At 39.9% G+C, this 23,807-nt stretch overlaps 1 long non-coding RNA gene across 1 annotated transcript in view; it reads left to right on the plus strand.

Moving 5' to 3' along the window:
- The window catches only part of LOC108715411, a 185,326-nt gene that overhangs the window by 50,769 nt on the left and 110,750 nt on the right, over positions 1 to 23,807 (plus strand). The window lies entirely within an intron of this gene.

The following is a 23,807-nucleotide window of genomic DNA, read 5'->3' on the forward strand; positions in this document are numbered from 1 at the left end:
ATTACCCTCTATCTTGCATTGAGACAAAGCCCTGTATAGATCCTTATTCATCCCACAATCTGCATTATTGGCACCATTTATTTTAAAGTTGTGTTATTTTCTTAATATCTGATTCTATTCAACTTTTTATATTGGAAAAAGTTAACTGACACATAGAGCAATGAAGAAGGGGTCAGCAGAATCTCGATGTGACGGGAGATGTAATTTCTGGAACATCTTCTATACAATGGAATGTATACTTCAGCCTTGTGGCTAATGAGCAGAGGCACAGCTGCGATAGTATTAATTATTCCAATGCAAGTCTGGGATTGCAGGCACAAAGCCAATCATAGAAATATCTTGCCACTGAGCAACTCTTTTGAGTCTTATTGTACTGTGCAATGATTTCTTGTGCTGCCACCTCAGAGGTGGATTCCTGACACTGTGAATGTGTTTCTATAATTTGTTTAGTTGGTTTGATGGAATGATCTCGTCTGTTCTTATTCTGCAATATTATTCAACTCCCAGACCTCTCTGCAAAATATACCAACCAATGCTGCCTGAATTAATCATTTTTTTAAATACATTGTGTAGTGCAAGCAATATATACATATATTTAAAATATTTGTTCTCTACAGATACAGATCATTACTGTACCCATCCTCTCCCTCTGCAGTAAGGCTATAGGGACACAGGCTGAAGGCTGTGGCTGTTATCAGCCGGTGTATTTTTACGCAAGCTGACCTCAACTTCAGCTGTATGTGATCGCACACAGGCTAATCGGATTCAAATCAATGGAGCAGGGGGATGGAGAGATCTGCTTCTCTCAGCCTGTAAAAAATTGCAGGTTGACAATAGCCAGAGCCAACAGCCTGTGTGCTCACAACCTAACAGAGTCAGTTATTGTTATGCCACTAGCCTCCAGGGTCAGACTGGGCCAGCAGGCAGTGCCGGGCCAAGTCGACTGGGCGCCCTAGGCAACTCAGCCGACTATGTCGCACCCCCTCGCGCCTGCATAGTAGAAGGAAGTGTGAGTGCGCATGCGCACAAGGAGGAAGCGTGAGTGCGCATGCGCAGAAGAGCAGCGAGGCTGTGCCATTACGCAAGCGCGAGACATCGCAAGAGACGGTGAAGCGAGAGGGCGCATGTGCCAAAGAGCGCACACTCGAGAGAACGGATGCTGCAAGTTCTGCACAAAATGGTCCGAACTAGGGGAAGGCGTAAAGAGGTACGTGCCTGGTGCCCCTCTGCCTTTGCGCCCTAGGCACATGCCTCTTCTGCCTACCCCTAGTTCTGGCCCTGCCAGATGAATGGCAGTGGGCTTAGTGGTGCCCACTATGTAAATTCAGCCCTGAGTGCAAGTGGAAGGTAGGGATGCCGGCAGAGAAAACTTTGTGGCTGGGGGGCCCGGGGGATGGTATGGGGGGGAGGCCCTAGTCCGACGCTGCTGGCCCCATGTTTAAAATACTGAATACCCTTTTGTTAATGATCCATAGACACTGCCTATGAGAATACTTTCTTGCAGTAAAAACAGTGGCTTTATCTGCTGGTGGTTATTTTGTCCCAGGTAAAATAATTTGCATAGTAATGGGCATAAACAACTGACCCTTGTAAATTCCTCAGCTTGTCATCCCATGGGTTGCTTGTCATTTGGGAATGTTTTTCTTGCTCTGCTATGTCACCACAGGAAGAGAGTGCCAGAATCTGAAGAGGCTTAAGTGGGATGTCAATAGAAAAATGGATGAAGCCTATCTCCTTCTGTGCAGTTAATTGATTTCTCAGCACTCCCCCAAGAGCACAGAGAGCATTCAGTTGAGACTCAACTCAGCTTTCCGACTCCACAGCAAACCACATCATCAATAAATGATCAGCAGCTAGCTGTTTTGCTTAGCCATTCCAGAAACCCAAAGCGATATTAACCCCCCTTTCAGCATTTGTTTATAGAGACACAACTCCAGCAGCATCTTTGAGTTTTCTTACTGATTGATACTGTACAGGAGCCTCAACTATAAACACACTGGGACAATTTATTATGATACACATTGCTTATAAGGCACACCACTCCCAACTTAAAAGAACATTTCAGCAGTGTTTCTTTACACGAACAGTATTTCAGCTTGCTTGATAGGAGCATAGGGAGCTAAAGAGGCTTCTTGCTGTTCACTGTGCATTACTGCCTGGACACCAAGTGACCTGTACTTGAAGGTTTAATTTCAGCTGTTCCAGATTACCTCAAAGAAACAGCAATGCTAATGTACAGTACAGCACATTTCCTACAGCTGATACATTTAATGCAAAAAAAATGGAGGGTCAAAGAAAAAAAATGCCAATATTACAAAGCAGTTTTCTTGCAACCATTAAATGGCTTTTAATGGATGCTGGAAGGTGTTTTCCCCGGTTTTCCATCCTGCCTTTTAAGGCTTCTTTCATTAACTTACAGTGCTGCAATTAGCAGAATCTTTCTTAATCAAAGAATCATTTATCTTGTCATGTCAAGTGTTTCTTGCTTATGAGCTCTCAATAAACATCCCTGGCATACATGTTATAGAACAGGATATTTGGTTTTTGGCAAGAAATAGATAGTAATCAATGTTTACTACTTTGGTGATGATGTTAGGTTGTGGCCTGTAGGGGTCAAGAGGGTTAAATTCCCCTATGGTCTGAAAATACATCATGGTTGGAAATCCCCTGGCCAGCTAAAAGTTGGGCTTAAATTGGATATGGGAAGAAGGTGAGTTCTTTGTCCCAAGTAAAGTGTGCCCTGGCATTTCCAGATTTGGAAGGTGTCACTGTTGTGCAATTTCTTTATAATGCAGAGCTGCCATGTGCTCACTCTCTTTCCATTTTTTCTCCAGTTTGGAGTAAATGGGCTGGAGCAAGATAGAATCTGAGCCCAAGGGATGGTGAGGCCCTTGGAAGGCTTGGGGTACAGGGCCCAAAGACTTGTGAAGCTTGACGATGGAGGCAGCAGAGGCACAGTAAAGGAGTTGCCTGTAGATGGATTTCAGTAAAGAGGGTTTGGTGTGCTCACACTTCTGATAGTGTTGGGAGGTAGTCCTGAAGATTAAAAAAGGCTTTGCGTGTTGGGCTTGGATAGCTTGGGAGCCTGGCCTGAGGATTTGAGACACTGTGGATGCTTCTTCAAGTGTGAGTCCTCTGTGTGAGGACAGGTCGTGTCTGCATACCTGCTATGTGGGAGTAACTACCTCATGTTAGTGGGTAGTGGGAGAGGTATTTGGGGCAGGTAGCGTTACCTGGGGAAAGTTAAATAACTCATCCTAATGAATTTTCCTAGAGGTGCAACTGTGCAGTGTCTACTAGGTGGAGGCATGATAGGGTTACAGGCCCTTAAGTTAACAGTCACATGTAGGTCAATAGGCAGAGGGAATCCTGGAAGTAACATATCTGCAAGACATGTGTTTATTCTGGGACTCCATTGTATCACTGTGGCCTGTTCTTTGCACCTTGCTCAAAGTTTGTCAAACTAGGCTGAACTGGCATACTAGCACTTGCTATTGTTGGTCTGTGCCATGATTAAATAAAGGCCTTTTATCTTATCAAGAAGGTGCTGTTCTCATCTATATTGAATTGTCTACGGTGTGGGGTGGCCACCATTGAACGTGCACCTGAAACATTGGAGGAGTTGTGTGCTGACACAGAATCACTATATACTAGCACTAGGTGCTAATAATGTGTAAAGGTGCAAAAGCAAATTTTGAACAGCCCTTGTATGTACACAATGTGCAAAGATTTTTTTTTTTACTTTCCACATACATTTGTAAAAAAGTCTCATGGAGTATTAGGTGATGATCTGCAAATAATCCCAACATAACTGACCTTTTTGGACTAAAAAATGGCCTTTCATTGCCCTGCACCAAGCTCCCTAATGGTAGACCTCCATAAAAGCACTTCTTTTTCCTGTTGGTGGGAGGTGCTTCCCTTGCATGCTGTTCTGGCAGTAGAAATTGGGCTCTACAGCACATTTTTGGTAGTTATTTGATATAACTCACTGACTAATACATACTGTATATATTTGTGTAGGTATAATGTGTCAGAATTAGCTACAGATCAGAAAGCTATGTGCTGGAATTACAGAGAACAACTTGCAAATAAGGCAGGATTGATAGAAATGCATTAGTAAGGGTCTCAGGATCACCTATAGAAAGATGACAATTGTTATTTTTAATCATCAAAGCTTTTGAAGCAAAATTTTGAAAATTTGCCCCTGTCTCATTATCTGTAACATACCAATTTTCCTGATTGTCTCTATGATTCTTAATTTACTAGACTGATTGAAGTGGATTAATTGTCACCGATTAGTATTATCTATGTATTATGTATGTATAACTAACATTTCTGCAGCAATTTTGGCAGCATCTTCATTTCCAGAATCTTGTCTATCCCCCATGCAGTGCTTCCCGTAGCCATGAAGAGAGAACCTGCAGAGAAACAATGTGATAGCACTCACTCGCGATTCAAAGAAAACATACTTGATATGAGCCCAATATCATGATCCAGTGCAGGAAATATAAGAGGATGGGCTTGAGAAGAAATGCAAAGAGCATGTGACTTCAGTTTGGTATGCCCCTTATTAGAACACATGTGGTTCTGTGAAAAATTGATGGCAACTCTTTTGTTATATTACGGTTTAGATTGATTATAGTTGATGATAGTTGATAGTTGACAAACATAACAGTTTATCCCTTGAGTATTTCAGCTTTTTTTTCTAAACAAATAAGTTCAGTGTTGGATTAGGGTGGCGCACCAGGAAACCTTAGACCACTGCCCCACTCTCAAGACTATATGAACTCCCCTCTTTAATCACTTTTTTAATTCTCCTAGTCTCTACTCATTACATTTTCATCTATGTTTTCCATCAATTCTCCTCTTTGTTCTTGTCTAGAAATAGGGAATGGCCATGGGTTAGCCATACCAGACCAAATGCTGAAGGCAGCAGGAGGGCCCATCTGGAGTTTTCCTGGTTTTCTGTTGGGGCAGATGACACTATACAAGTTATGACACTAGATTTTGGAGAACACAGAAAAGTTTGTATGGTTTGCACATACAAATATATACAATACATTACTTGCACTCACCTACCCATTGCTCTATACATGCAGTTTTTGAAAAATGTGATAAACTGCATACAAAAAGTCCAGATTTGTGCACATGGCCAACAAGAAGTAAAAGGTGATATTAGTGTTATCTGTGCAAATGGCACTCACCCTGATTGAAAACATCTGTGGAAAGGGTTTGCCTTCGTATACTGGAATATTTTGCTGATTTTTCTAAGTCTTAAGATCTCTGTTCTAGTAGTATTGTCAAAGCAATATAATTGGAGCCCCAGTAAACAGCAGAGACCTAAAAGGTTGCTCACAGCTGACCGATGCACAGGCACTCACATATTGTTTACTGTCACTAACAATGGATGAAAGCACTCCATTATTCTCAGTTAATATTCTCTTATGGACCATTATAAATCTGAGGAACCCCATTTAATATAGAGAAGGGATTAGGGGATGTTTATAAAAATCAAAGCAGCTACATTTATTTGAAACCCAGCATTCTATTTCCTGCCTTATATTTCACAAAGCAGCTTTCAGACTTGCCTTTATATGCTTTGCCCTAGAGCAGATTTCACATTAGCCGTTGCCAGGTAAAAGTTAAATCATAGACAATTTTAGTTGCTTTCAACCTTCATGAACACAAAGACACTTTGGATGTATGCGGCTTCCATCTCCTAAAGAGCCCCCACCCACCACTACATTCCCTATTCTTCCCTTTCTGTTCTCTTAAAATCATGACAAAGCTTTAATGAGAGAGAGAGAGAGAGAGAGAGAGAGAGAGAGAGAGAGAGAGAGAGAGAGAGAGAGAGAGAGAGAGAGAAAAAAAAAAAAGAAGCAAAGGCATTGAAAAGATTGCCACAAGCAATCAAATCCACAGTGAGGACCTGGCTTAGACTCCCAGAGAAACCGAAAACGTTCTCTAATTGAGACAGAGATAGAAAGTAGTGGTAAAGAAATGGAGGAGGTGCTACTGAGAAGCATTAATAATCAACGTTGACCCTTTCTGCTCCTTTTAGTGCATAGTAGAATACGTACAATATGCCATATTCTACCCCCATCTCCAAGAGGCCGCTGATGCAAGTTATAATACATTGTACCCCCACTGGACCCCCCCCCCCCAAGTATTACAGTTAATCCTTTTACGACCATGGAAACCATCCCATAGTAAAAGGGGAATCCCAACAGCTGTTAATGCAGCAGCTATACAATGCATTAAGTCACAAAGTTAGCGCTTGTTCCAAGTGGTCTCTCCAATCACAGTAATCTCACCTATGCATGGGCTACCACACTCGGCATATGCGAGATTTCACTGGCATTGGGTCTCTGGCTGCTGTGGGTCCTTATTCAGTATTCTGTCAAAGAATATGGGAAAAGATAAAAAGAAGTACAAAAACCTACAAAAATGTGTGCTAGTGGATAGGAACTGCTTTCTCCTAATGTATCTATACAACAATGTATTACTTTTTCCCCTACTAAATCCATTTTGTTTATGTTTTGGTAACTTTATACTAAACCAACAAATGCCTCACATTTGTTTCTATTTCCTGAATAGAAACAAATGTCTCGGAAAAAAGCCATAATAGGAATTGCCTTTCAAAACAGGAGCAGCACAGTAAGTCTATTTGAATAATTTCTTATATGCCTTGAATGCTGAACAGAGTTAAGTGCAAAGGTCCACAGGCCATACCAAGCATGCGGGGCAGTTAATGTTGCTAAAGGGGCTAGCAAGTACATCTACAAAAGAGTTAAGATCAGGGGATCCTTTTATTGGTAATGCCTCGAGTAACCATTCTGTCTACTCTAAGGAAGACTTGCTTTACTCCAACTACCCCCAAAGACCTGTTTGTTTGTTTCCTACATGGTCAAATCAAACAATAGTAGCTATTCCTGCCAGAGAATCCATACATAGCTTCAAGCACTATTGTGCTGCCGGCTAAGAAAGGGAGAGACCTAAAAGGTTAACAGGACCCCTGAGGAAGATGTGGTACATTAGTGCCCTGTAACAGTGGGAGATTATTCATAGATAGAACTAGTCTTTAGTATAAAATGTAAGCATAAGACGACATAGTCTTCAAGGAAGAATGTTGCTTAGATATCTATATCTATTTCTGGAGACAGAACCAATATGTCAACTCTTGTAAGGTTTTTTTTAACATTTAATGAAAGTGGTAGAAGCAGAAATACTAGCTGTATGTATCTACAATTGTTATCTTGTCTGTTCTGTTCAAGCTCTTTTAAAGGATCTATGAGTCATTCAGTCTTTAATCCAAATGATTTTGCGTGCAATGATGTAATTGGAAAATCTGAAAAGGTGCAAAATAAAGTGAGTTACTGCTTGATATAACAAAGGTTAAATATTATAGCCATTCCAGTAGACCTGCATACAGTTAACATAGTAGCATAGTAAAAAAGACACACATCTGTACAAGTTCAAACTTTTCTATCTATATAAAACTGGTAGATAGTTAATAAGTTACATAGTTAAATTGGGTTCAACTCCTCCAAATGAAAACCCAGCATCCATACACACCCCCTTCCCTACTCTCACATAAATTCTCTATACCCATACCTATACTAACTATAGAGCTTAGTATCACAATAGCCTTTGATATTATGTCTGTCCAAGAAATCATCCAAGCCACTCTTAAAGGCATTAACTGAATCAGCCATCACAACATCACCCGGCAGTGCATTCCACAACCTCACTGTCCTGACTGTGAAGAACCCCCTACGTTGCTTCAGATGAAAGTTCTTTTCTTCTAGTCTAAAGGGGTGGCCTCTGGTACGGTGATCCTCTTTATGGGTAAAAAGGTCCCCTGCTATTTGTCTATAATGTCCTCTAATGTACTTGTAAAGTGTAATCATGTCCCCTGGCAAGAGCCCCAACCTTGACAGTCTACCCTCATAATTTTAGTCTTCCATCCCTCTAACCAGTTTAGTTGCACGTCTCTGCACTCTCTCCAGCTCATTTATATCCCTCTTAAGGACTGGAGTCCAAAACTGCACTGCATACTCCAGATGAGGCCTCACCAGGGACCTATAAAGAGGCATAATTATGTTTTCATCCCTTGAGTTAATGCCCTTTTTTATGCAAGATAGAACTTTATTTGCTTTAGTAGCCACAGAATGACAGTGCCCAGAATTAGACAACTTGTTATCTACAAAGACCCCTAGATCCTTCTCATTTAAGGAAACTCCCAAACATTTAGGGGCAGATTTATCAGAGGTCGAGGTGAATTTTCGAATTAAAAAAATTGAAATTTGTTGCCCAGTTTCCTAACTTAGACAAATCACTCTGCAAATTGGCAGCAACATGCATGGAACCTATAGTTCTGCACAATTTAAATCACATCAACTGCCATCCCAGAATTGAAAAAAAGAAATTAAGTTAGTCTGGCAAGATCTATTATGCATAAAACCATGCTGGCACAACCTCATACATCATAGATGATTCAGAGGAAGACAAAAACCCCATCTGAAGCCTCTTTAATTTCTCCCTGCTTAAAGTCCGTTGTAAGAGTGAGATTATTGTGTGAGCCTTGCGCAACCAGCCACCATGAGATTTCATAGCAGGTAGTTCATGGTAATATGTAGTTATGTTTGCGGTCAATTTAAATGTTTAGGGACAAATTCACAAAGATCCGAAGTTGCGCCAGCGATAGCTTTGCTGCACTTCGCCGCACTTCGCCAGGTGTAGTTTCGCCAGCCCTACGCAAATTCACTAAAATGCGAAGTTGCGCTCAGGGAGGCGAACGGTAGCAAAGTTTTGCTAGCGTTAATTCGTCAAGCAAAGCGAAGTTACACTAGCGATGCCTAATTTGCATATGGCGCCACAATGGACATGGCAGCAAATACATTACACTACACAAGCCTGGGAAACCTTCATAAAATAAAACAGAGTTGTTATTTTGCCCTATACATGTGCCCACTGTATGGTTTAGGTGCCATATGTTAGGAAATGTAGGGGGGAAGGAGGGTAGCCCCAAAAAAAATTACAATCTTTTTCAGCCTATCACCCTTAAAAAAGTAAAAGACGCAAGAGTTATTTGGGACTTAGAAAAAATGTCAACTTTTTTTGAAGCAATCCCTCTATTGCACTTCGCCTGGTCTGAGGTGGCGAAGGTGAGTCTGGCGCAAGAGGTAACTTTCAGTAAAATGCGCAAGTTAGTGAATTAGCGTAGTTATGTCCCTTCGCCATAGCGCAACTTCGCCTGGTGTAAGGGTGCGAAGTAGCGCTAGAGTAGGTCCACTTCGCTAGCGAATTTACGCCAGTGCCCGTTAGTAAATTGGCGAAGTACCGAAATGACGTCACGCTGGTGAATTTGCAATGGCGTTAGGCGCTTTGCGCTTTAGTGAATTTGCCCCTTTATGTCTTTCCACATGCCTTATATAATTGTTTTCTGTTGCAGTCACAGTTGTACAATGTTCAGTATCAGCTCACTGTGTCTGACACTGCTGGGCTAAGGTAATATTCTCTGCCTTATGAAACAACAAATATATTTTTCATTATCTACAATATATACATATATACAATTTAATATATACAATTATTTAAGTATACCATAGAAGGAGAATAATTAAGTTTTAGAGAGCCTTAGTCTCCCCAAAAAAGGAGATTATTATTATAGATATTTATAATTAAAAACCTCCTACTGAAATCCAGCCTCAAACCAAAATGTACCCTCTGTTTCTGAAATAAATCTTTATATATGCAGGCTTTTAAAAAAATTTAGGAAAGACAACACATTGGAGAGTTTTATAACATGAAGGAACAATGCAGCTTGCAGATTCATTTATAATAATTGTGCTACCTTTGTTGTGAACACCAACCACAAAAAGACACAAAATTAATTTATACTGACTTGACCATGCAGGGTAAAGGTGGCCATAGACGTAACAATTACGATCTTTCTTGGAAAAGATCTTTCCAAGAAAGATCGTTCGTTTCAATACACACGTGTAGAGCTGAATCGGCAGATATACAGGTAGATATACGGCAAAAAACAATAGAATTCTACCTGTATCTGACGATTCAGCACTAACAATGGGCGATGTTTGGGTCCCTTCAAAGGCACCCGATCAAAATTTTCCGTCCAGCCCGATCGACGAGCCGACCGATATCCAAGTCCTCTGCCGTCGGCTCTTTTCCCACCATACACGCAACGAATATCGGACAAAAATTTGTTTCGTACGATATTATCTGTGCGTCTATGGCCACCTTAAGTCCCAGCATTACCACCCTCCTTTGTGCAGTGACATACTTTTTGATTTATGTATTTCAATGTTTAACCCCTTTGGAAAGCTTTTAGTGACCTAATTTTGCTTCAGCTAAGTCCTGGGTTCCACAAATTTTTCCTTGATATGGCTGCATATTTACTTATATGACAGGGGACAATATTTTGCAGTAATCTGTGTTATTACATGTGATTTCATGCTGTTTCTCTAGTTTATTATGCTTTTTGTGAAATGTGCTCAGGCGCTTGTTCTTCCAAGGTCAGCATTGTCAATGTCATTATAATGTCTTAGGCTTTCTTTCCCAAGGGGACTCATCTTTATGTAGGTTAGTCAAAGCAGTATGAAGAAAATGCACACAATGTATTAATATGAAATATAAAAGTGCCAAGGCTGTAGTGTTCCATGAAAGCCGATATACATTGATTGGATTCATTAAAGCATTATTTGAGTCAACTGATAATTATGGTTGCCACCCAGGACTCTAAAAATAACATTCTAGGAGTGTCCAACAGCTTATACATACAAATAATTATGAGCATAGTCCCCTGGCATTACTTATGTATAAAAACCAGAGTAAAACCTCCATTAATTAAAATTCTGGGATCGGTTATCCTTAATTTCTCTGTACTTTGGATCTTTTTAAATGTCTACTAGAAAGTCATGCAAACATTAAATAAACCCAATAAGATGGTTTTGCCTCCAATAAGGATTTATTACATATCAGTTTGGATCACGTACAAGGTATTGTTTATTATCACAGCGAAAAATCATATTTAAAAATTACGATTATTTTGATAAAATGGTGTTTATGGAAGACGGGCATTTAGTAAGTCAGGACTTTTATTAGAGTTAATAATAGAACAAAAATATAAAAGTAACAAAAGATAGGAAAGGCATTAAAAGGGTTAAAGCTACAAATTTAAGGCTGATACAGAGGTCACCAGAGGCTTTTTCTGTAGTCAAATGAGGAAAAGCGCAAGAGTTTAGAAACATATGTATCATACCAGCAGAGGTAGTGGGGAAGAGACAAAGGCAGAAGTATGGGGAAAATGGGGTAATAAGTAGGAAGCAAGGGCAGTGGCGTAACTACAGGTATGGGATTCGTTATCTGGAAACCCGTTATACAGAAAGGCAGTCTCCCATAGACTCCATTTTATCCAAAAAGTCTACGTTTTAAAAAATATTTATTTTTCTCTGTAGTAATAATAATAATACTAACTAAGATATAATAAATCCTTATGGAGGCAAAACCTGCCCATTTAGTTTATTTAAAGCTTACATGATTTTTTTGCAGATAATCATTCCAAAGCATTGTGGATAACAGTTCCTATACCTGTATAATAAAGCAGACCCGGCATCTGCATGGGGATCCAGACTATGGGGTCTGCTATAGTGTAATCCCCCTATACACTTCAAGAAGTCACCCACAGCAGTGGGAGGAGCGGGGGCTTTGTGACTGGGGGGAGGAGTGGTCAGCATGCTTGCGTGTGGCTAAGCCGTGCCCTCTGAAGATCCAAAAATTGATAAACTGTAGTGAAATAGAGTTCGGCACTTCATAAGTGTATAAATAAGACCAATACTACTTGTATTAGGGAGCTGTAATCTGGTTACCTTCTCATTGTTATGTTGTTAGGCTGCTGGCGGGGAAAGGGAGGGGGGTGATATCACTCCAACCTGCAGTACAGCAGTAAAGAGTGACTGAAGTTTATCAGAGCACAAGTCACAAGACTCGGGCAGCTGGGAAATTGGCAATATGTCTAGGCCCATATCAGATTTCAAAATTAAATCTGTTTGCTCTTTTTCAGAAACAGATTTCAATGCAGAATTCTGCTGGAGCAGCAATAATAACTGATGCGTTTTGTACAGACATGGATGTTATACACAGTAGAATGAGTGTGGGAAATGTAACAATTATCCATGGCCAGTGATGCAGTCCTGAGATAATTTTTTTTTTTTTTTACTTAAAATTTTTATTCATAAAAATTACAGGCATAGTACAAGAAAACATATTCAAATATGTATAATCTCTTGTAGCATAACAAAGTCATTATAGCATCGTTCAGAATCAGTAACTACTGTCACAGCCTATTCACATGCACTATTACTGATGTAGTAACATAGTATATCAATATATAAGATATTTAATAGCATATTTGAAATCATAGATGCTCCAGTGCCTGTTTTAATAAAAACAATCAAACAAAATGAAAAAAAAACCAAGAACAGGTTTACCAAACAAAAAAAAAAGGGTTAGACTCTAATATCTGTAATGCATCAAGAAGGACAAGGCCCACACTGGATCAAAAGATAAACCCCAAGCTCTTATCATGCTCTAGCGACATCCAGCATTTATCCCCTTAACTAATGTGGACAGTCTTGATGTCGGAGTTCCCAAGGAGACCAGACCTTCAGAAACTGAGGGACCTTATTTCCCACAAAGGCAATAGAATGTTCAAATTTCTTGTTACTTTCAATCCGTTCATATATTTCTGACCAGGATGGAAGAACAGCTGATTTCCATTTAGATGCTATAGATATGCGGATGACCGTTAGGATATGATTAAATAGTTTCTGCATATATTTAGATTGCCCATCAAAAGGTTTACCTAAGAGGAAGGTCGGACTATCCAGCTGAATGCTATCATGTGCCAGTCGTTCCAATAGCTTTTGTACTTCTTTCCATAAAAGCTGTACTTGTGGGCATTCCCAAAATATATGATAGAGTGTCCCTACCATATTACAGCCTCTCCAACACCATTGTGAAGTGGTGGGAAAAATTTTATGCAATCTAGAGGGAGTAAGATACCAAAACATGAGTAGTTTATAAATATTCTCTTTTTGTTTCACACAAGTGACACTGCTTTTAGCATTAAGCCAGATGTCCGACCAATCCTCTATAGGGAGCTCATGACCCAAAATAGTTTCCCATTTTTTCATATAGTTATATTTATGTCCAGACGTGATTAAAGGATCGTTTAACAGTTTATATATCTTTGAAATCAACCCTTTCTGAGGCAAACCTTGTATCGCTATACGTTCAAATGCTGTGGGGAGCTGCTCTCTAAAAGCTCTAAGAAAAGGATCTATAAAATGTCTCATCTGAAAGTACAAGTACCAAGGTATAAGGAGATTATTTTCATTCTAATGAGTAGAGATGGCGCGAACTGTTCGCCGGCGAACTTGTTCGCGCGAACATCGGGTGTTCGCGCTCGCCGGAAGTTCGCGAACGTCGCGCGACGTTCGCCATTTTGGGTTCGCCATTGTTGGCGCTTTTTTTTGCCCTCTCACCCCAGACCAGCAGGTACATGGCAGCCAATCAGGAAGCTCTCCCCTGGACCACTCCCCTTCCCTATAAAAACCGAAGCCCTGCAGCATTTTTTCACTCTGCCTGTGTGTGCTGAAGAGATAGTGTAGGGAGAGAGCTGCTGCCTGTTAGTGATTTCAGGGACAGTTGAAAGTTTGCTGGCTAGTAATCGTTTTGATACTGCTCTGTTATTGGAGGGACAGAAGTCTGCAGGGGTTTGAGGGACATTTAAGCTTAGGTAGCTTTGCTGGCTAGTAATCTACCTTCTACTGCAGTGCTCTGTATGTAGCTGCAGTGGGCAGCTGTCCTGCTTCTGATCTCATCTGCTGACTGCTGCAATAACAGTAGTCCTTGTAAGGACTGCTTTTATTTATTTTTTTGTTGTTTTACTACTACTACTACTACTACTACTATAAGAGCCCAGTGCTATTAGTCTAGCAGTGTTGGGGAGTGGGACTGGTGTGCTAATCTGCTGCTCCTAGTAGTTCAGCAGCACCAACTTTAATTTTTTTTTTTTTAATATTCATTTTTTTTTATTTTACTTTTTTTTATTTACTACCGCTGTAGTAGTGTATAAGTTGACCTTTTAGGCATTATTTGCCCTGTAGGCATTTTTTGCCCAGTGTGTTATTCAACCAACTGCCATCTAGCTGTGTGACCTTGTTCACATTCTGTCTAAATATCCATAATATTACCGTCTCCAGAAAAAACACCGGAGTGACTTTTTCAAGCAGCCATAATATATTTTACGTAATCCGTATCCATCGCTGTATTAGTGTATAAATTGACCTTTTAGGCATTATTTGCCCTGTAGGCATTTTTTGCCCAGTGTGTTATTCAACCAACTGCCATCTAGCTGTGTGACCTTGTTCACATTCTGTCTAAATATCCATAATATTACCGTCTCCAGAAAAAACACCGGAGTGACTTTTTTCAAGCAGCATTCATATATTTTACGTAATCCGTATCCACCGCTGTAGTAGTGTATACGTTGATCTTGTGGGCAGTATTTGCACAGTGTTTTCTTCAAACCGCCATCTAGCTGTGTGAGCTTGTTCACATTTTGTCTAAATATTGATAATATTATCGTCTCTAGAAAAACCACTTGAGTTACTTTTTTTCAAGGCAGCATTCATATATTTTACGTAATCCGTATCCACCGCTGTAGTAGTGTATACGTTGACCTTGTAGGCATTGTTTGCCCAGTTTTTTTGGCCGCAGCCACTGAAGCACAGAGGCCAAAAAAAATATGCCATATAAATGCTGAAAATAGTCATTTTTTGCCATACGTTGACTCAACGTATATGGCAAAAAATTACTATTTTCAGCATTTATATGGCATATTTTTTCTGGCAACTGTGCTTCAGTGGCTGCGACCAAAAAAACTGGGCAAACAATGCCTACATGGTCAACGTATGGCAAAAAATGACTATTTCAGCATTTATATGGCATATTTTTTCTGGCAACTGTGCTTCAGTGGCTGCAACCAAAAAACTGGGCAAACAATGTCTACAAGGTCAACGTATGGCGAAAAATTACTATTTTCAGCATTTATATGGCATATTTTTTCTGGCAACTGTGCTTCAGTGGCTGCGTCCAAAAAAACTGGGCAAACAATGCCTACAAGGTCAACGTATGGCAGTTGTTTAAAGAGAACAGTAGATTACTAGCCAGCAAAGCTACCTAAGCTAAAATGTCCCTCAAATCCCTGCAGACTTCTGTCCCTCCAATACAGAGCAGTATCAAGCAGATTACTAGCCAGCAAACTTACTATCATCTGTCCCTGAAATCACTAACAGCTCTCCCCCTACACTATCTCTTCCAAGCACACATAGGCAGATTTTTCAGATACATTTTTGCCCTTGATCCCCCTCTGGCATGCCACTGTCCAGGTCGTTGCACCCTTTAAACAACTTTAAAATCATTTTTCTGGCCAGAAATGTCTTTTTTAGATGTTAAAGTTCGCCTTCCCATTGAAGTCTATGGGGTTCGCGAACCGCTCGCATTTTTGCGCAAGTTCGCAAATATGTTCGCGAACTTTTTTTCCGACGTTCGCTACATCCCTACTAATGAGGCCTTTCTGTATCATAAACCAATAAATCAGGGCTACAATGCAGCTTTAAAGTTCTATATTTTGTTGCTATTTAAACTATCTAAATCCTTAGATAGATAAATAGATAGATAGATAGATAGATGATGATTGATAGATAGATAGATAGATAGATAGATAGATAGATGATACATAGATGTGGAATACTCCTCTGTAAGGTGATAGCCGGAGACAGACAGATAAATAGATAGATAGATAGATAGATAGATAGATAGATGATAATAGATTGATAGATCTAAACTTTCCCACCCTCCAATCTCCCATCCTTTATGATTTAATATGCAATACCGACTGTCCATATTTCTATTCTTCGCTTCTACTGAACTGAAGATGAGCAATTCCCTGCAGTGTTGTGTGAACACATTTAGCCTTCTGATTCCTTCTACCTGTTTTCTCAGAAGTAATATTATCCTTGCTGCCATTGCTTATTACTCTCCCTATATGTGTGCCATCAGCATTGTAAACTAGCAGACTAAGAACAATTTGTTTTTAAATATAATATGTATAAAGCAATAAAAGATTAATCTTTGGTTCTTTGCTTTTTTCAGTTTAAGATGTTGTTTAACATTTATTGTGCCTGCAAAATATAAGCGCTGGGAAAGGGCAGCTTGCAATGCAGGAGAGAACACAAGCATACCAGGCGCATGTTAAACATAGCCTGTACGCAGGAGGACTGAATTGGCTGGCCACAGAAAAGAGAAAAATTAACACCCATGCCATTTATATGCGTGATTGTAATAGCACCCACTATAAAACCAAACACAAATCTAGAGGTTTCTAGTTGGCTTTCAAGTTTTCTAGTTTGCTGGAAGAAATCTACTTTCGAAATAGAGACAATGTTTGCGACTGGTACAGTTTGTTGTCCTCCAGGCTCCAAGCAAAGCGTATTTTATGGCAGTAACATATCAGCATTATCATTAATCAGCAGCTTCTGGCTCTGCCAACACTAGAGACCAGAAAAAAGGCACATAAAACAGCCTTAATAAGCATGGAATTCAATAAGTATGTCAAGGGCCCTAAAGGTGTATTTAACAGGTGCCCAGACAAGATAAACATTCAGCCAGATGAAGACATTCCAGTGTTGCTGTAAGAGTTCATTAATTCTCTGGCCTGTGGCAGTGACAAGGTGACCCCTTTTGTCTCTTTACAGTCCCTGTAAAGCTGTTTGGAGGTTCTCCACTGGCAGAGAAAGGGTTTGTTCTGCCATTTCACCTCCACACATCACCTTGGGCCTGTAATGAGTTTCCAGATTTCCGACCTAGTTTCTTAGTTTCACTGACTGCATTAAGACTGCGTCCCTTTTACCCAATGCTTAAATTAGCAATGCGACCCTCCCCCTTCATTTTCCCATTGCTTGCATCTTTCCACTGAGCCTGTACCCTAGGCTGCGGGGCTGTTAATTAGGCTGGCACTGTCCGTCTCTCTTTGCCTTTCATGAACATCAGTGCTTGTTGGTTTGATCCTAGGATATTAAGAGAGAATTGAAAAACCCTAGGGAACCCTTCAGGAGCGTTGCAAGTATACTGTGCTAACAGGCTGAAGGAAGTTTCCTTAAGCAAAGCTCTGAGCTATATCGCTATTCTTTTAATATCTCTCTAAGTTTTAAAATCATGGACCAGGCAGGCTGGTCACAGGAAAGGTCAGTCTTGTAAATGGGCACCCCGGGGCTTTATCATACTTGTGACAGGCGATAGATGAGTTTGAACATTCTATCTGGCAATAAAGAACTATAGACTTCACTCTAGACTAGCATAACATTGCATTTAAATGAGTTTGGTCACCAAAAATGTAATGATTGGGCCAAAATGGTTCCCCAAAAATGTTTATTTGTTAAGAACATTAGAAATGATAACTAAGAAATACTGCACTACACAGTGTACACAGCAGATACAGAGCCTTGCCTAGGGTGGAAAATAGCATGATCAAGAATTTGATTTGTTTATGAACTTTATTATGAAGTGATCTCTGATGTTTTGCATCAGTTATTTCTAATACCTATATCTAGCCAACAGTAGAACTTTATTTGCCCTATAAATTTACCAGTTGTCTTTTTGTTCCAATATGCCGCACACTATTTGCACAGTATATCTTGCAATAAAATATTTTAATAGATGGATGTCATTCCGCTTGATATGTTGGTTGGTGTGCTTGCCTCAACTCTATTGCATGTGGGCTCATATGCCGCCATCCTGCCTGTCCCTCATGAATACAGAGCTGCGATATTCAAGCAGGGCTTTATTCATCAGGTAACCACACAGTGTCGGAGGCCCACAGGGATACCAGGAAAAGTCCCGGTGGGCCAAGGTGTCAGTGGGCCCTCATGCTGCTAGACATTTGGCCTATTTCATGGCCATTCCCTATTTCTATGAGACATAGAAGTGGCTAAATAGATGGAATAATAGATTAAAGTGTGTAAAGAAAAGGAGAATAGATGAGTGAGGAAAGGAAGAATAATAGTACTAAGAGTGGGCCCCTGGTCTAAGATTAATTGGTGGACCCCTAGTCAAAGGTTTTTGGGTGGGCCCCTGGTGTCCCAGTCTGACACTGTAACCACATTCCAGTACGCTGTTATTTTTTACCATTACATTTATATTCATCTTTATCTGGAGCCCTTTCTCCTGGTACATAAAGTATCAAGTCAAAGTGAATGTACCATTTATTTATTACAGGGGAGGCAGGTACATAAAGTACAAGGGGCAGCAGTGGATTGTTGCAATACTGGCAGGCTGCATGGAACATGGCTGCCATAGACTCCGCTGGACAGAATCTGCACCGAGGGATAAGTAAAGAGTTAGGGGCATTTGCCCGGGGGAGCAGCTAGGCTGGGGGGGGAGGAGGAAGGGTGGTCTATGTAGGGGGGGGGTGTTTTTGTTTTTTACTTTAGGGTTGAATACTCCTTTAAGGACTCGTACAGATGAAAAGGTAATACTTGGCTTGAACATCAGGGTGGATCTAAGCTTCAGATCAGACCTCCAGGTCTAAAAATTGAGGTCAAGGGATTATTCTCTTTGGAGTGAGTGCATTCTTGCTTTGGTTAACACGTTGTACTGATGTGTGAGAAAACTTCCACTCTGGCATAATATTAATACTTCAAAACTAGTAACAGATTATTTGTTAGCCCAACATTCCCAGAAAATCACAAGCAATTCAGTTCAAGAGACTTGGCACACAGTGCCTGTTTGGTATTCAGTGGGTTAATCAAAACTATGGATGCCCAACAAGTGCAGCAAGTCCCGCTGTTCTGATCACTAAAAGAGCGTCTTGTAGAGTGTGAGTATTTGGCAACATATCCTCCCCGCACGACATTTGCACCGTTATCCCTGTAATTACACACTCCATTTCCATCAGCTACCCAGAGCCATATAAATAACAAACTAAAAAAAAACGATCTGTCAGATCTCCCATTCTGAGCTGCAAGCCTACCAGTGTAATGTGACAATCAAGTATCTCTGTACACCTACACACCTTTTTGTAGTACACTGGAAGCCGCTAGAATCCGAGAGGTTATACATTTATACAAGTTTATATTTAGGGAACCATCATAGGCTGTGCCAGCTTGAAAACACTAGTTAGCAAAGGCATTCTGATACTGTTGAAAACAAGTGGGAATTATTTTTTTTTATTATTTTTTGATGAAAATGTAGTTTCATACTGAGCTACTACTGTCTTATATTGCAGCCTGCATTTATTACCTATTAAATATTGGTTTGAGGCCCGAGAGAAAAAAAATCAAACATTTTTGTCATTTGAATAAATCTCCCAATTTCATATTTCACAGAAGTGCCTCGCAGACTTTTCAAGCACATTCTCTGCATACTGAACATTATATTTCTTTATAGTATACCTGGCATATATAGGGACTTCCCTAGGGTGGGAAAGAAGATGATAGAGGAATTGTTTATTACTGCACTCGCTGTATTTCCCAGAACCAACTGTTATCATTTCTAATGTCCTTATCTAGCCAATAGCAGATATTTAATGCAGAATAATGCCTTTAAATTTACATTCAGTCTGTTTGGTTCTGCATGCCTTTCACCTTCCCATCCCTCATGAATAAATCCCGGTCAAACACAGACAGAGCTGTATCTGGAAAGCACATTTTCCTGTGCTCCATTCTGCATGGCATTGTGGTTCCTCTGGCCTGTCCCTTGTGTTTTCAGGTCCTTGAGCTTACAATTGGTTGCTGCGTGGTATGGTGTAAAGTGTGAATAAAATAGTGGCATACTCCTGTTTTCTGCATATTACACATTGCCTGCGTAATGAGCCCTAGGAAAAGTGACTTTTAAATAGCCATATTGCCGCAATTAAAGTAAGCATCTAAAATAAATGGAAAATAAAAGTAGCAGGGAAATGTGCTATATTTCTTAATAAAATGGGCCACTTTGTAGGCCCAGAGGTTTCACTAATTAGATTATTGTATAAATAAATATTTTCTTTATCTAAAAGGCAATCTGTTAAGATTAACTTGTTTGATTTATTTCACACAGTCAGACTTCCCCCTGGACAAACTGGCATTTAATTAGTAGCACACTACTGCTCATGGCAAAGTCATGCTTTTTTTCTTTAGAAACGGAGATGATGTGAAGATTACATTGATTATATGAATGGTAATATAGTTAATAGGAATGTTGCTACACAACTGCCCCGCTTGATATCCTGAAATAGATTGCAATAGTAGCGAAAGAGTGAGCTTGTAAATTGCATCCATATCATTATGACCTTCATAAAGTCAGAATATAAGTGTAAAGTTGATCCAGGGACAGGCTCCATTGCCCTCTTGGATCCTGGAAGGATATGTTATCCTCTTCTGAAACAAATTAAAAATGGTTTTAGATGAGTTTTCTGGATTAACTAGAGTTTTGTTGATTAATTTGGACAAAAAAAGGTTGAATTTAATGGACCTGTGTCCTTTTATTAACCTCAACTGCTCTAACAATGTTATATGTTAAAGGCCAAAGTCTGTCTCACCGTTTCAAGATGTCACTGAGCTCTGCTGAGTATTGTTTAGGAAGTGAAGGACAAGGACCTTCCACAATCGGAGATACAAGTTTTATCCAGTTGGGAGAGTCAAAGGCAGATCTCATACAAGATACAACGCAGTGACCTGTGGGTTCTGAAAATTGTATTGAAAAAATCCAAGACCTATATTACAACATACAATGCAAATATAGGGGACTGGTAAATGTATCCCCATTTACTTTGCATTTCCCAAAGATTGTGCCCAAAGGGGACCCTTAGTCTAAGGAAGGGAATCCCCACTTCTGGGTCATAGTATGACTCATGACTATCCCAGGTTTTGCCCTATAATATATAATAACTGGGTCATGTGGCTTCAGGGGATTATGCCAGAAGCTTTGGTCAAGGTTTTTACCTGAACCTCTCCTAAATGGATTTAAGCTTCCCATGGAGCCATCATTAGTCAGGACTAGTAAGGGGAAGCTAGATCCTGTAACAGTGTCTCTAGGATTGAAAACAAGATTAGGGATACCTACAGTATATTGATCAGCTTTGGGCTCCATTTAGGAGTGATAGAAGGGACTGGATCCCAAGGGCATGGATGTCTTGTTAGGGAACCAGAGATGGAGCAATAGGGACTGAGATAGATCCCCCCTGCATATCCCATAAAAAGCGTAAACAGAGGAAACAGTAGAAACTGTGGGTAGACAGATATTTCCCTCTCAAGCACTGTTAAAGGGAAGCTTCTTCAATTGGTCTGCATTGTGAGTATGTGTTGATAACACAAAATATATATATGCTCTTTATCGCATTGCTGTTCTCCTATGTGGATCTCTGTTAATAAATCAGTTCAGTTATTGTTGCAAGAACCACTGGCACTCATTGTTTTACTGTTACAGCATGTTATCCCTGTCTCCACACCTTTGTGAGAGTTAAGGTCTCATCCAGTGTACATATTGGACCTTACACAATAAAAGTATTCAGGGGCAGAGCTACCACTGGTTCAGCACTACTGTAGGGCCTACCCATGTGGGAATTTGTATAACTGTTCTTGAAGCAGGTACCCCAAAATATTCCTACCCTAGGACCCTATATTTTGTTCTTCCATTACTGAACTTCAGGCTAAAGGTTTTGTTCCATTACTTAGCAAGTATTCTAGATAGCAACCACACAATTCAGTTCCTTCATATTCAGAGAGGTGTCTAAAGCCTTATGCTAAATGAGAACCAAAGTAACTTGCACAATTCACTCCCATTAACTCCCATTGACAGCAATGGGAGATAGAAGAAACCTGGTACAAAAGAATTCCTTGCTGAGCAATGCAATGACAGAAGAAATGACTCTTATCCCAGTGAAGGAGCCAGTTAGTTGAAATTCTATACAATGATCCACTGAACATACTGGCAACATCAAGCATTATGATACAACACCATTCAGAGCTTTAGAACATCATGTAGAATCTCCAAATAAAAGGGCTATAACATTTTGTAGAATATAAAGCATGCTGTGATGCAATAAAAATCTCAGTATTATAATAATAATGCACAGAGTGGTAAGAAAAAAGAACTGTAATAAAACTCAGGTATATTAGCTTTGCGAGTCATTTTATAAAAGTAAATATAATTATGGTTTGCATAAAAAAAGGATATTATGAAATCTCATTGCTGTTTATAATTACAATTATTTTCATGTACACTGGCAAAAATGAGCTGGTCAATAACCAGCTATGTGAATAATCATGTTAAAATAAATAATTTATTGTATGTAGAGGTTAAAATGGCAGCACTAATAAGTGTGTGTTCTCAGGTTTAAAGCCCCTTGAGAGAAAAAGGTCAGTGGTATAGCTGCTTGCTGGTAGCCCCACTAGTTATTTATATTCTGTATTAGAATGTATTGGGAAGCCCTTCTGCAAAGCTATGTTCAAAAGATTCAATAAATATGTATAAAATTGAATGTAAAGTGTGTAGAGATGACTTAAAATGGCAGCAATAATTAGCCCGTGTCCTCGGGTGTTAAACCCCTAGAGAAAATGGAGAGAGAAGGGTCAGAGGGAGACTTGCTTGCTGGTAGCCACACTAGTGATGTATATCTTGGATAGGATTATTCAGGGAAGCCCTGGTATTACAGAAAAAAACAGGCAACTCTTGGAACCATTTAAGGGGATGATCTTTAGTACATTTGTTGGAGTTTCTTTACAGGGGAATTAAAAGGTAGGTCTGAAACCTGAGGCATGAAACCACAATAAACAGTAAAAGTTGAGTCCAGTGAATCCTAGTCAGGGTAAGGACAAGGTGTCTTATGGAGGTGCTTTAGTAAAACATTATAGTGTAGCTTTGTAGAGTGTTGTGAGGAGCTATAGTTGAGTGTTATAAGGAGCATAGAGTATTATGGATGTGCATATGTAATGTAATGTCATGTTTTATAAAGTTCAATTGCGTTTGAAGGATGCCACGGTGTTGCTGCGCTGAGATATACTCAGAGGAAACTAGAAAGTTAGTCAATATGCGTGAAAAATACATAGCTCCAACAGCTGAAACTGAAAAAGGGACAGTTCACTGCTGCGCCTAGCATAGGCACACTATAATTCACACATTTCATGATATAAAGTGTTGCTTCCAAACATTTCATGAGAGACACAGTTATGGGCCCCAAGCATTTCATGACAGATGCAGCAGTGTTTTTTATGAAAGGGTCAAAATCCAACATGTGTTCAGGCAGAAAGCATTTCTGTTGTCGCACTGCACACATACATAGTGCGGTAGGGGGCCAAATTGGTTGCTCTCCACCTGTGAATATTCCACTGCATAATTAGCCAAAAGGGCCTTTCATAAATCTCTGGGCTCTGGAGGGTATCAATTTTAAAGTTTCCATTCAAATTAAAATTATTGATTACAACCCTAGACAAAAGTGCAGGAACGCTGTGGGGTCCTTTAGTTCTGTCAAGGATCTGGCTGCACTCTGAACCTTGCACCGGATAAAAAAATATGGCAGATTGTGCCTGTTTTTTGCACTTTTCACTTCATATATGACCCCTCCAGTATGCAAAGTTGGTGTCCTGAAGATCTCAGATAACTCCATCAGACTATGCTTATACAGGACATCAAGCACTCTTTGTACACATTCCATTTATAGTCAGGGTGCTCATACTATGAGTTAT

This window comes from Xenopus laevis, chromosome 4S (assembly GCF_017654675.1).
Source record: "Xenopus laevis strain J_2021 chromosome 4S, Xenopus_laevis_v10.1, whole genome shotgun sequence".
Taxonomy (NCBI): domain Eukaryota; kingdom Metazoa; phylum Chordata; class Amphibia; order Anura; family Pipidae; genus Xenopus; species Xenopus laevis.